Genomic DNA, 15488 nt, shown 5'->3' with positions numbered 1-15488 from the left:
TCATTAAAAGTCCCAAAGTACCACGACATTCAAGCCTATGATGAGTTCTCTCATGCCTTTCTACTTTCTCTCTTACCAGACATCTCCATCTGCTTTTTCCACTTGTTAATAATCCCGTTCTTGTCCCTCTTTCATCACCAGCTACAAAAACTCTACATACTCATCACCTTTCTCATCCCACCTCCAGCACTGAAAGATGACCTGGCAGCTGGAGCGATAGGCAGGCTGTTCTAATCTCTTAGGTGACTATTGGACTGGTGTGTGTGTGTGTGTGTGTGTGTGCGTGTGTGTGTGTGTGTGTGTGTGTGTGTGTGTGTGTGTGTGTGTGTGTGTGTGTGTGTGTGTGTGTGTGTGTGTGTGTGTGTGTGCGTGCGTGTGTGTGTTTCAACCTGTTTGTTGAATGGTCACTGACAGCAGACTAAAATTAACTACACTGACTACCGTATTCTTCAGACCATAAGGTGCACTGGATTATAAAGAGTATTTAACAAAAAAAAAAAAAAAAAGAATCAGATAAGTCAAACTTTACTCTGCTTTGATTTTAAGCATTAAAACTTAATGTAGCAGAAGACTTTTCACAAACATAGCCGGTAAAAAGCTCATTTTTGCTTTCTTGCTTTGAGTGCATTTCAGTTGAGTAAAAAAGTTAAATCAGTACTTCAAATGAGGGGGGTTTTAGCACTACTTGTATCTGTATCTGTGTGTGAACAGATTATTTTGTGATAACCTTTTGAATAATTTATTGTGTCATATTTAGCAATTTCTGCTTCCCCGATTTTCTATCAGAACTTTAAGCTTCTCCCTTTTTCTGATCATATCTGTGGAACAGCATTCCTTAATGATTGAGCCAGTGTCTCCTGACAGTTATTCTTGCAAAACGCATAGCGATTAGTGGATCACTGGACCCTGTAGTCCCATAATGTGTGATATGGAGCAGTTCTGAATGGACACTTGTGGATACTTGTCCAAGAAGTAAGTGTGTGTGTGTGTGCGTGTGTGTGTGTGTGTGTGTGTCTACAGTGCAGCGGGTGTTCCCAGGTGCCTCACAGAGATGTTGGGTGTCTAAATTTCTCCAGTGGAAGAATTTAACCTCTGAACTCCAAAGGAAAGAGCGTTTCATCTACCAGTGAGAACGTGGGTTCACACTCACGACACACACAGTCACCAAAAAACACACTAATAAGCACTTATGGGAATACAATAGAGACATACACTTAGTTCTAAGCTGCTATAATGATTCATGAGGACATGGTTTGCATCATTACCCCAAAGGCCTGATCTTTGACACTTGCAACTGCAAAACACAGCCTAGTCCTCCCTCTGAGCGATCACATCTGTACAGATGTGTGAGCACTCGCTTCTTCCTTCACCTTACTGTGTTGCATCCCCTGAACCTCCCCTCCTACTCACCTTTACTCTTTGCTTTCTCTACATTTATTCATGACATTTTCTTCCAGCCTTTGCCCCGTTGCAGAGAAAATGAACACACAGCAAAGGTTTTGAAAAAGAATAACGAGCTGCTTGAATGTTTTTAATTTTGTTGTTGAGAACTTCACACCTAATCATTTTCATATCTTATTTCCGGCAGCTGCTGTTGTTGTTTTGTTTTTTATGATGTTGTCCAGTTTGATGGATGAACTGAATATAAACATGAAGCAGGCAATAAGTGCTGACATATATATCACCATATAATATATGTGGACAGACAGAACAATTATATATCCATATATATGTATATTATGTATATGAAGTGGATGTTACAATCAATCCAGGGTCAATTCACAATAACATATTTTTTCAATTTAGTATTTTTTTTAGTATTTCCAATTTTTATCACATCATAGCACTACACTAAAATAATTAATTACTTAATTTGCTTTGCAGATTAAAGTACTTAATAGAGTTTGCCATAATCATTACTTCATCAATAATGTACTACCACTGAGGTGAAGCTCAAGAAGTTGGAGTATTTTTATCATTTTACTGATTCAATCCTAAAACTTTAATGTTATAATATTAATTCATATAAATAAATAAAAGGATGTTTAGTTAAGGTCACTTTTGCATAATCTTTCTGAGCTTTCAGGTTTCAGGAGTAACTGAAAAGACACCCAAAATGTGATGTTTCAAGTCAGCACCATTTACACTATATTAATGATGCATCTGGGGTAGCCCTGAGATGTAAAACAAATGATAAACATTAAATGTAATTTTCTGACTCTGTATAAGCTTTGATTGACCACTTTACTTTCAGCAGCTGACATGTTCCTGTGGTTTTCTCTCCTTTTCTCTCTCATTGCCTTTCCTGTGATTGTCAGTCAGCTTCTAGCTGTCTCTCATCCTAATCTTCTCCTTATTTGTTATTAGGCAATTTGTCCAGCATTTCCTACAGGCTATCATTATCCACTCTTAGACATATACATACCAAGCAGTCCCAATCCTTCCTGCTAATTTCCTTTCTTTTTCTTATCAGCTAAAGCCAAATACTGAGAGTAGACACACAGATCGCCAGCCAAGCACCGTCTCTTATCTAATCTCCAATAACCATCAACAGCTGAAGCTCATAGCTGCAGTTATTACAGAGGGCAGAAAGGGAAATGGAGGAGGATAAAGAAGGAAGAACCAAAACAAAGAAAGCTGAGCCTGCTAATATTCCACCATGCTCGTCCTTTATTTTCACCCTGTTTCTAAGTTGTTGTTTTTCTTTTTTCTAACACTTCTGTCCACATAACTCCAGCAGGACTGAAAGTCCTTCAATTAAACATGGACAAAGGACAAATAAGCTCATCTGTTCACAGTTACATTCATTCCAAAACCCTAAACTGTGCAAACTCTCACCTAGATGTGTCCCATCTAAAGGGACACATGAGGGGGTTACCGTTTTGCCACTGACTCTTATTGAACACTCAGATGTTTCAGATGTTGAAAGGAAACGTCATTTCTCTGTGGGAGGAAATACTGCCACCTATTTTTCTTACAAAGTAGTATTTTAAAATGATCTTTGAACTGCACTGTGTTTACCTGTTGTTGTTTATAATTAGGTTGCGTGTAGTAACTATGTATGTTCATGACTTTTTCACATGAAAGTGTAAAATTACCAGTATAACTAAGAAATACAATAAAGACAAGAGAGAAGAACAGACAGCATGTGAACCTTGATGTATTTCGTCAGGTTGTGGATGACAGTGTTGAAAGTTCTTCTTATTGTAGTAGGTCGAGCCCACGTTTGGCTCGGGGAAGGTGTGAAAAATAGCCAAACCCCCTATTTAACACTAATGGACTCAGCCATTACAGTCTTATGAAAACAGTCTAAGTGGAGGAGCATTAGTATCAGTCTAGCTTGTGTGTATGAGAGTCTGACCTGCAACTGAGAGTCAAGATGATAAATGAGTGTTTGCATAGCTTTCTGCATGTGTGTGTATCCACAAGACTCCACGTCTGTGCTCACAGGTTAAGTGTGTGTGTGCATATTGTGATTTAAGCTGTTACAAATAGATTCATTTGACTGCAGTGACTCTTTTTTCCATATTAATTATGCAAACCAACAATGGATATGCAAGCACAGCAACAGTTACTCCACTCACTTATAAATATACTGTAGAACATAGCTGAGAAACACTTTTCTGACTTTAAAACCCACTCAGAAAAACAGACAAATAAATTCCCTGCCATTTTATGAGCCACATGCCTTAATCTGTCACGCACACAAGCCTCTGAAATGACTGTAGCAGTTGCCAAACAGCAGAAGTAGAGCAATATTTAATCTAAACTTTTGACCTCTGGCCTCCGAGCTGGTGTCAAGGCCAACCACAGGGCAACACCAGTGTCATTATAAGTTGCTTCAAAGTCAGGCAGCCTCCAAGATGGAGTAATTTTTTGCCCGAGAGATTCCTGGGAACTAAAAGAGGCTTTAATGAGTCAGAAAGGTATGAAACAATAAAGAAAAGTATAGTATAATTGTTTGTTAATGAGACGTTAGAGCAAGCAGACAGTGGTAAACGCTTCATGAGCACTCATTTCTATTTGGCTGTCTGTGCTGCCCTCTAGTGGTCTAGTGGAAGATCTACAGGAATCAAGACACCAAGGCAACCTAGACCTTAACAGAATTTTCAAGTACAGTGTAAGAACAATTGTTTTTCACTTATGCAACTTTAATTATATGTTGCAATGCATTTAATTTAATAAGGAAAATCATCAGCATCATCAGCTAAAATTCATATAAATGTCCAACAAATCTTCAGCAATAATATAATGCCATTATGTCACTATGGACCCAGGAAATATTTTAAGCACAAGCCACAAAAAAATAAGGCAACAAGAAGGAAAAGGGCATAACCAACCCACTAAGTGCACCAGATAACTAATGAAGTGGGGATCATTACTCGAGGCTTCTCAACACAGTCCTCTTTGGTGGCATCCAATGGCCAAAATTTGAAGAGCAGCTTGGTTTTTGAGGGGTGTAAAAAATAGTGTGTCAAAAAGTAAATCACTTTATCATCCTACTGAGCAGGGATAGCTCAGTAGGTAGAGTGGTGGCTCCATGATCGGAAGGTTGGGGATTCGAATCCACTAAACGGCTACCCTGACCAAGGTACCGTTCCTACACACTGCTCCCCGGGCGCCCAAAGGCTGCCCACTACCTCACTCACTGAGTGAATAGGTTAAATGCAGAGAAGAATTTCCCCACGGGGATCACTAAAGTATACATTATATTATCCAGCCAGGATTCTGTTTCTATTACCAGAAGTGTGGATATGGAGATTACTTTTATTTTTATTGCACAAAGGATGAGAGTGCAATGGTAAAGTGGAGACTGCTCCAACACAGAAACAACTGAATTTTACACTTAACCCAACTTCAGCAGCATGCTAACACTAAACTAACAAGAAATAAGGGTGATGTTAAAGCTGAGTGAAAGCTGACCCCAGCCCACCACCGTCATAAAGTGAGCCGTCATCTGCGCTGAAGCCGCTGCTGAACTTGAACAAATAACAAACTGGTGAGCAGTCAGCCTGCAGCCTCCGTTTCTACCTGTTCATGTGTTCAAAGTAGAATCACTGTGATAATCACTTTAAAGTCTCTTTATGTTGGTTTTCATCTTTGCTTTGTGCTGTCCTCATTAGGATAGGGATTTGTGATGGTGTGTGGGGCTGTAGCCTCAGGTTTGAATTGCTAATTATGAGACAATGTGTTTCAGATTATTTTACAGAGTAACATGAGAATAACGTTACAAGCAGTATAACAAATGTCCTTCTCCTGGGTGTAATTAAGTAATGTACTGCATTACTTTTAAGAAAAGTGTTCTGTGTAATAGGCCCAATAATGACTTTTTCGAATAATGACCCCAACATTCATCACAGCGAAGAGGGGAAACACCTCCAACATGCACAAACATTTGACCTCTCAGCATGTAATTTTTTGCATGAATGTAATGTCTTTGATATGCTGCTTAGAGATGGTGGTGACTCTCAAAGCTCCATATTAGACTTTCAAAACAGGTTCCAGCTCTCAAACCATGTTTCATGTTCTCCACTTTCTTTTCACTACACAGTAAATTGGGTAACTTCTGCTGACTACACATAGAGACTGTATCTGTGCTTCCACAGACTCACAGCTTAGCTACAAAGATCCACACACTACATTTAAACTACACTTTCTTTGTGCTGATAATAATATTACATGATGTACTAATGAAAAAATGTCATTAAAATTACTTCCAAAATATCTTATCTCAGCTCTTCATCACTGAAGTTTGGCAGCTCCCCTTTGGACATGTCACTGTTCATGGAAACATAACTCTCTGCAGGAGACACTGGTCTTAGCAGCTCAAGTGAACTTCAACACAGATCAGGAAATCATTTCATTAGACACAGCTTAAAAGTGAAATATGTAAGATTTGTTGTTTTCATTCTTCCCAGCGACATTTCCTTATTACATTTCTAAATTAATAATTATATTGCATTAAAACCTCACACATACACACACACACGTTATACACCTATCCTGTTCTCCATGTTCTTCTTCAGAAACAACTCCTGAAGACTACAGAGGGCAGCTTAGAAAATGCTCACTGTTGTCACAGAATCACAGGTTAGCAACACATTTACACATGTTTCTATTCAGCTACACTTATTATTTGTGATCACAACAGTATTATGTTTATCCAGAAAGCTAAAATCCAAAATATCCATATACATAACTTAACAGCAATGTGCTGTTGGAAAGAACCCATGTATGACCAACCCACCCACTGTGAACAACCATCTTTGAACAGAAGTGGTGACTTAGACACCAACTGTCTGCCACCTACAATCCAGTTTTAAGATCCTTTCCAAGACATCTTAATGCCCACTCATATCTTGCATCAGTTGATCTCAATAGGTCACATGATAGGGTGAGGCAAGGTCCCTATAACGTGATTTTTTTGTTTCAAACAACATACATTTCATGATGCTTTTACAATGCCACACAGTCAAAAAAAATCCCCATCCCGATAACATTAAAACAATAAGATAAGAAGAACTTTATTTATCTTGACAAAAATTATTTTGTCATACACATGCTCGATGCAGAAAGAGAGAGAAGGGAACAGAGGAATAAGATATACAATATATACAATAAGAATAGTAGTATACAGTAATATACAGTAGGATAAAGCAAAATATAATATCAAATAACTCTAATGAAGTAACAATATAACTATGATAGATATTAGAAAAATCCATGTTGTATCAAAGTCTTTACATAATCCTACAAACATATTTTTAAAATAGTGAGTGAAGTATTATTAAGCAAAATATATTTCTGCGTGGAGGCCCCGGTTTAGTTTGCATATACTTCACTGTACTCCCTGTAAAGTGAGAAATAAGGAGAGTAAGCTGACTTACTGGACAGTATCTCTTTCCATAGCCAGTTCCTCAGTTGGTTGTAAAGGCAGGTGTATCCATTTTCTTCTTGGAAGCAGACTAAAATCGAAAGCCGAAGGAGAGTGGTCGGCTAGGTCAGACTTTCAACTCGGAACATTGGAGCAGTCACCCCAACCCCGATTTTGAAAAAAAAAAAACTAGATGGTAGTAGTGCCTGTAAACAATATTTTAAATGAGCTATAACCAGGGTACTGACCAGGCTCTATTCACGAACGCGGTGGTTTTCAAATGTAATTTATCTGTATTGTTAACGATGCATGAAAGGCCCTACCTTGTTAAGGAGAAAAACAAATTGTGTTTTCTTTGCTTTTCCAACTTTACTGCGGAAACACATTTAACTCCAGAATGACGCCACACCCAGCTCCGAAATCCGAGGTAAATGGAAAATTTACATTTTAATATACCAATTATGTATACGCACCAGGGACCAGATCATAGCGTCTGACTGCTAGGCCATGCTTAGCAGTCAGAAGCTAGCCATGTGTCAGACTATCCATATCCATATTAAATTATAAATAGTAAGCTCCCACTCTCCAGAAAACACGGTAAGCTGTAAAACAGTCTTTTCTTTCCTGCTTCAAGAAAAATTGACGAGCTTACAACGCCACAAAAATGAAGCCAGAACACCTGTTTTTTAATATGCGGAATTGCTTTTACTTTCGTTTTCGCGTGTACTTTGATTCTCTTGTGATACGCTCAAAATGCTCGGATATGTTCTCGCTCCGCCCATTCTATCGTGCATGCGTTAGTGCTGACTAATTCTCTGATTAAACTTTAGCTTAATAACTAGATCTAGTAGCGGTTTTTTAATATGGGCGACACGGGCGGTTGCCCAGTGCGGCATCGTGGTGGAGGCGGCATCACGGACATCGGCAAAAGAAAAGTTGCTCGTATTCATGCTGCCCCGACATCATGCCAGCGCATAGGCCCCAATCGGTTTTCTATCGCCCATTTGCGGGAAGTAAGGGCGCCCTCCGTTTGCGAGGTGGACCTGCTGCTTGCAGCACAGGGAGGAAAGGGCGGGGCGGCGGGGAATTCTCTGGCTGGCTGGAGCAGCATCTAATAACCAACTCGCAAAATAAAACAAAATAAAAACAAACACGAAAACACCAGACATTATGATACAGACTTATAATTTGCACCGATGTTTTTTCTAAATTCTATACGCGAAAAGTGAGCGCGAGAGCCCTCGGTGCGCCTGCTTGCTGCTGAAGTCAAAGTAAACTTTATTGTCATCTCCGCTACATACAGTACAGTAAATAGAGAGACGATACGACGAGGCTCCAGTTACAGCAGTGCAAGTAAACAAACAATAAATATAAGAAAAGTAATAAAATAAATATACACTTTAGGACTAGGGGTAAAGTGATCAATAACAATTTAAAATTTATAATTTACAGTTTGAGGATTTAAAGTCTCACACAACTCGTCGAAAGGGGAGGGGGCGGCTGCTTCCAAACAGAGCAGTGTTTACAGTGTGTTAGATGGAGGAGTTGTACAGGGAGATGGCCACAGGCAGGAATGATTTCCTGTGTTGTTCAGTGGTGCTTCTTGGTAATCTCAGTCTCTCACCGAATGTGCTCCTGTGAGTAGCCAGGACGTCATGGAGTGGGTGGGAGGTATTATCTATGATTGACCTCATCTTGGACAACATCTGCCGCTCAGACACCCTAACGGAGTCCAGCTCCATCCCCACAACATTACTGGCCTTGTGGATCAGTTTATTTAGTCTGTTGGCATCTGTGACCCTCAACCTGCTGCCCCAGCATGAAACAGCATAGAGGATAACTGACTACAACAGAGATACAACAAGATAACATTAATTAGTAGGGAGAGTGAAAACTTCTGTTTACGTTTCCTAGCCACTTGGCTATGATAATAAACAGTAGACACTGATGTAGCTTACTAAATCTTTTGGACTGTGTTCAGCACAATATTAATTAGTCATTGTCAGTTGTTGTCCTATTCTCATTGTATGACGAATTATGATGGCTGTTTGTTAGCATACTATGCATACTCTCTCTCTCTCTCTTCACACACACACACACACACACATATATGTGTGTGTGTGTGTGTGTGTGTGTGTGTGTGTGTGTGTGTGTGTGTTCATGTTTATTTGGTTAAATTCAGTATGGTTCCCACACATAAAACATATTAAGGATTAATGTACAATGCTTAATATGTTTGATCCAGAAAAGATCAAATATATTTTTAAAATATGTGTTATCTTCCAAACACCAACTTTCTATTTCAGGGGTCGGCAGCCTTTCTGATGATGAGTGCCATCTAACATTTCCTCAGAAGTCAATGTGCCATATGATTGCATTTGCAATAAATTTAATAACGCTCTATATTAACTGTTACACACTATATAGAACAACTTTATAGAATTATATTTGTTCGCAGATGTTGGCAGCTATCAGCAAATAGTTACCAGTTATTTTGAAAAAAGACACTTTTTATCCATAACAAGAACAAATAAATTGGGCCAATATGGCATGTTTGTTAATACAGAGATACACATGTTAATGTGATCTTTGGTCTCCCACTCAGAGACACAGGTCTCCGAGTGTCCAGCATGCAGATGGCTATCTGAGGACAGTCTTCATGTGAGAGAAAATCTGCTCACACAGATATGTAGAGCCAAATACTGTCAATAAGGCCTCTGCAATGTTCTGAAGACCACTGTTCTCCTCCATGTCTTTTCATTACCCGTGTAGCTCAATGAAAACTCATCACCCTTAAACTCTGACTCACTCATCCCCACTGTTTTGTCTGTCTTCCCATCTCTGTACATTGTTCCCTAATTTGTGCCTGTCAGCCATAAAAAAAAAAAAACTTTATTTTTTATGGAAGTGAAATACAAAGTGTTTAATGATAAAAAGTCAATGACTGCTTAAAACATTCTTATCATATAAGCATATTGTGAGAAAAACATAATGTGGCTGAGAAGTATTAATAAATTAAATGGTGGTTTCTATTTAAGTAATAATGTTACTTCTATTGTCCATACCCACTCCACCCATGTCTGCATTTTTTCCATGTGACTCTCATTGGTGTCATGTATAACTGGAAAGCAATATAGTTAATAAGAAACAAAAATCATAAAGTCTTACACTGGACAGTAATGTAGTGTAATGACAGCTGATTACACTGCAGAGCTTTCGTTGATGATTTACAGGAAGTAAGTGCTTATATATTGTAGTGTTTTAATTCTAAACCCCAGTCACCACTCGCAACACTCAGCGTGCTTCTGAAAAGCTTTTATTATCATTAACAGAGTTGAGTTTATGCTCTGATGTCTCATCTTTTGACCAGACAGTTTTCCAGCTGTCACCACATCACCCTGCTTCCCCCTGGAACCGGCGGCACTGAAAAGGGAAAAGTGTGATTTCCCAATAGGCGAGTTCCTGCTTAGTGCCAGTGCTTCCTGTTTTTTGATAAGATAAGATAAGATAAGATAAAATAAAATACTATATACAGTAGAATAAAATATACAATAGGAAAAAATAGAATACAAATTCTATATACAACTGAGTAAAAATACAACTTTGTCAGAAAAGAGTATTGGACTACCAAGAGTATTGGTATTGGACTTGGTCTTATTGCACATGTGTGGGTTTGTGTGGGTTTGATCAGCTGCAAAAGTCTTTGTTGTGGAGTCTGACAGCAGTGGGGAGGAAAGACCTGCGGAATCTCTCTGTCCCACACCGTGGGTGCCGCAGCCTGCCACTGAAGGAGCTGCTCAGTGCTGTCAGTCTTCTGCATGGGGTGGGAGATGTTGTCCAACAGGGATGGCAGCTTGGCCACCATTCTCCTGTCACTCACCACCTCCACTGGGTCCAGAGGGCATCCTAGAACAGAGCTGGCCCTTCTGATCAGCCAGTTCAGTCTCTTCCTATCCCCGGCAGAGATGTTGCCACCCCAGCAGACCACACCATAAAAGATGGCTGAGGCCACCACAGAGTCATAGAAGGGCTTCAGGAGTGGGCCCTTCACTCCAAAAGACCTGAGTCTCTGCAGCAGGTACAGCCTGCTCTATCCTTTCCTGTAGAGGGCATCTGAAGTATGAGTCCAGTCCAGTTTATTGTTCAGATGAACACCAAGGTACCTGTAGCTGTCTACTACCTCAATGTCCATACCTTGGATGTTCAGTGGTTGCAGTGGAGGATGTTTGTGCCTGCGAAAGTCTACCACCTGCTCCTTGGTTTTATTAGCGTTGATCTGGAGGTAGTTCAGCTGGCACCAGTCTACAAAGTCTTGGGTCAGTCCTCTGTGCTCCTTGTTGTCCCCATCAGTGACGAGGCCGACTATTGCAGAGTCATCAGAGAACTTCTGCAGGAAGCACTGGGTGGAGTTGTGGGAGAAGTCTGCAGTATAGATGGTGAAGAGGAACAGTGCCAGAACCATTCCCTGTGGGGCCCCCGTACTGCAGACGACCCTGTCCGACACACAGCCCTGAGTTCTCACATACTGTGGTTGGTCAGTGAGGTAGTCCAAAATCCATGTTGTGAGGTGACTGTCCACTCCAGAGTTCTTCAGCTTGCCCTTCAGGACCGTGGGAAGAATGGTGTTAAAGGCACTGGAGAAATCAAAGAACATGATACTCACAGTCCTCCCAGCGGTCTCCAGGTGAGAGAGGGAATGATGCATGAGGTGAATGACGGCATCATCTGCTTCAATGCCAGGCTGGTAGGCAACCTGAAGTGGGTCCAATGATAAGCTCACCAGGTGCCGAAGCTGAGCCAGGACCAGCCGCTGCTCCAGGGTCTTCATCAGGTGGGATGTCAGAGCCACCGGCCTGTAGCTGTTGAGGTCCTTGGGGCGTGATGTCTTCAGGAGCACTGTAAACCCCAACAGTCTACCTGACTTATAAAGTTTGTGGATATAACAATTGAAATTCCTCACAAAGTTGAAACAACGTAAAACTTTTCTGTTCTGTTAACGATTCAAACTGTTATAATTGTACATGGCTTAGAAGTTAAGAGTAAATACTGCTTTCTTAATTATGATTTTTGAGTAAATGTTTTTTTTCCGAGCTCCACATGTGTACGTCAACTACGTCATGACGTTTTCTCTCTAACCTGAACGACGTTGACAGAAAATTCTGTTCAATATGGCTGCCCTTCTCGAGCGACTGGAGAGCACATTTGGAGAAACTTGTAAGTAAAACGGAACCTTTGTTGTGTTTATTTTTTCCGTAAAAAAAAGCAAGTATATTAATATGTTGCAGCCAAGAACTTCTTTTCGAATGCGCTGTTGTGTTAAAAAGCACAGACCCAGATGGTGAATAGTTGTTCGCTGTTGTTCGCACTCTTTTTCAAACATAGATTATGTCGTCAGTTTTACAGTTTTAACCGATTAAAACACAGTTTTAATAAGAATCACACATAAAGAAAGGGTATTAGTGGTATTTTAACGAGCCCTTGCCAACGCAAGAAAGTTGGCGTTTTTACAGCAGCAGCCTCATTGTTCGGCAGGTTTTTGTTTTTCTTCTCATTAGCATCGTTCAAAAGTGACTTAGCTTGCAGTGGCAACTTCTATCTAAAACAATTAAAAGTAATACCCAGATTGAAATATAGCAAGGTGTTGTATATTTAGTGTGCTGATAAAGTTTTCAATATTTTTATTTTTTCTTCCAAGGCTGAAGACCGAAGACAAAAAGACAGAAGAAGAAAAAATTCAGACTGCAATTAATTTCAGGTGGAGACAGTAAACACAGGTGAGTTGAAAGATCTATTGAAGAGTCCTTTCTTCATGGCCATTAAAACATTTTTAGGCTAAAAGACCTGTTTTTTTAAATCATGCCCCTGCTTTGTCACACTGAATCGTGTTGAAAAGATATATTTTCATCGCTCCCCCCATTACCATTACCTTGTACTTCTTTCTACCAGTCTATTTTATTTTTTGACATTAACATCTTAAAGGTACCCCGCCAGTTTAATTATTAATAGCTGTGTTAGTATTTATAATGCATTTTTTTTTATCATGTGCAGATCTACCAAGGGTCAGTGGCACAGTTCACCTTTTGTGGTAAGTTATAACACTTCATATGTGGTCACATAAGTAAGTTGTTTCATCGGTTGTTCAGTTCTTATAAAATAATGTTGTATAATTGTACCAAATCACTGAGGATACATCCAATGTGTAAATCCCAGTCAACAATTTTACTGTGATATTCGCTCGTGTTTAGAGAATCTCCATTATCTTGGTTACTGAGTTTCCATTTTTGTAGGGCCAAATTTGTATTAAAAAATTTATATTTTCATATGATGTGAAATGACTCAATCATTTTTAATTTTTAGAAGAAACCATTCATTAAGTCCCTTAAGGTGCAGATTTCATATATTGATAATGATAAAATTAACACAAATTAAAAGTTTCCCTGATAAACACACAATTTTTCCTTGCTTTGAACCCCATGTTCTATGTAGATTACAGCTCTGATCTGGATAACACTATTTTAAAATACTGTGTAGGGTTTTTGTCAAATGATTAAGAAACAGACTCTTTGACACAAGAGACAGAAACGTTGTGTCTTAAAAGAAATGTCTCCAAAATTTAGTAGTCTGATGTCATGCAGTTTCATAAACATGTATTCTCCCCAAAGAATGACACCTGAAAACTTTGTGTTAAATGAACTTTTCTTTTCCCTTTTTAGGAGGCGCCTGATATCAACGTGAAACGCACTGCAGTGCTTTGTGCCCTTCCTGTATACCTGTGGGAGGAGGACCCAGAATTCTTTAAGACATGTAATGTAAGTGTATTTTTGCATCACTTAAATTCTGCCAGTAAGATAAAATGCCATGATAAATGATAAATGCCATTTAAAATACAATTTAATACCCCAGCAGCTACCAAATTGTACAAGCAAAATACCATCTCTTTAGAAAACCCTCTCACACACACACAAACACACACACACAGGGTCAAGAGCAGGGCACGGGCGTATCACAGCACTATGGCTACCTACGCTGCAGGTGGCCCCAAAACCAGGCTGAAGTCAAGATTTAGTTTCTTTTTGAGTTTAAGTCATGCAATAAAAAATTACTTTTTTTTTAGAAAAATAACAAACATACAAATTATGTAATGCAAGAAGCTAACACGTTAATGTACATTTTTCAAAAAAGTAGAGTACCCTAACTCGTTACAAAGTAACCCACTACACTGCTGAATGTTTTGCTAGATTACAGGTCATGCTTGTCACATTCTCTCAAACCAACCTTACTTATTTAATTGGAGCGATCGTGGCTCAAGAGTTGGCAGTTTGTCTTGTAATCGGAAGGTTGCCAGTTCGAGCCCTGGCTCCGACAGTCTCGGTCGTTGTGTCCTAGGGCAAGAAACTTCACCCGTTGCATACTGGTGGTGGTCAGAGGGCCCGGTGGCGGCAGTGTCCGGCAGCCTCGCCTCTGTCAGTGCGCCTCAGGGCGGCTGTGGCTACAATATAGCTTGCCATCACCAGTGTGTGAATGTGTGTGTGAATGGGTGGATGACTGAATGTGTAAAGCGCTATACAAATACAGGCCATTTACCATTGATACTGTGTCTATTCCAGGCGGACACATTGGATGAGTCGACCCTCATTGACACTCCAGTTGCCCTTCTCACAGTGGTTACCGACGGCGCTTCCCAGTCCAGTCCATTTTACTTCCTCAAGCATGGCTGTTGTGGTGAAAGGCGACTAGGTGATGCGTGATATTCCCAGATTTGCAGATGCATTTGCTTTATTGTTTGGCTTAATCTATGCTCTGCATTTAGACTACCCCAGGAAGCTGGTTCACACATTTACCTTTGTCCAAAATATCTTCATGGGGCTTGATGACGGCAAACCCCTGAAACCCCTCCCTACATGCTCTTGAGGAATATAAGGCAGTGTTTGTTAGGACATGCACTCTGTTACTGAGCACTTTGTTTGAAGCACTTTATTTAAAGCACTTTAAGTTTACTACAGGCTTTGGGTGGATTTAACTCCATCAATTTACCTAATTTTCCTATACTTGACTGCCTTATCTGGTTATTTGGAAACTGATCGTCTTTCTTTGTACCCATTTTAAAAAATTGTTTTTCATTTCTATTTTTAAAAAAGTGATTAGTATTTGACTTTTTGTTTTGCATTTTTGTGTATTTTGAGAAAGCTGCAATTAGGACTGATGTTGTCCTTTGTGATTTTATAAAAAGATAAATGTTCTACACTGAATTTATAAACACTTTGTGGTGCCCATGTCCATGTTAGTGGTTTTATAAAAACATTTGTGATGTTTTTAAATTTTCATGAAAAAATGTTAAATAAACAAAATGTAAAGTAACTGAATTTCCGTACTTTTTTTTTTTAGTAGTCTACACTCAAACATTGAAACATAAATATCTTTTAATTAATAATCATATAATTTGAGTTTAGGTTGTAATATAATTGCATTGTGTTGCATCAAAATAATAAACTACCATCCATCCATCCATCCATCTTCATCCGCTTTATCCTGGGCCGGGTCGCGGGGGCAGCAGCCTAAGCAGAGAAGCCCAGACCTCCCTTTCCCCAGCCACCTCCTCCAGCTTATCCGGGGG

General features: G+C 39.6%; 1 long non-coding RNA gene across 1 annotated transcript; it reads left to right on the top strand.

Annotated features, from left to right (window-relative positions):
• Nucleotides 1-11951: 11951 nt before the first annotated feature.
• LOC102790531 (uncharacterized) lies at nucleotides 11952-14746 on the top strand. The gene is made up of 5 exons (XR_015717004.1): nucleotides 11952-12088; nucleotides 12570-12648; nucleotides 12923-12959; nucleotides 13588-13683; nucleotides 14482-14746. It is a non-coding gene; the product is annotated as an uncharacterized LOC102790531 (long non-coding RNA).
• Nucleotides 14747-15488: the final 742 nt, after the last annotated feature.

This window comes from Neolamprologus brichardi, chromosome 20 (genome assembly GCF_056152115.1).
Source record: "Neolamprologus brichardi isolate AB-2024 chromosome 20, ASM5615211v1, whole genome shotgun sequence".
Taxonomy (NCBI): Eukaryota; Metazoa; Chordata; class Actinopteri; order Cichliformes; family Cichlidae; genus Neolamprologus; species Neolamprologus brichardi.
Note: the sequence above shows the minus strand (reverse complement) of the source record. Positions and strands in the feature narration are given on the sequence as shown.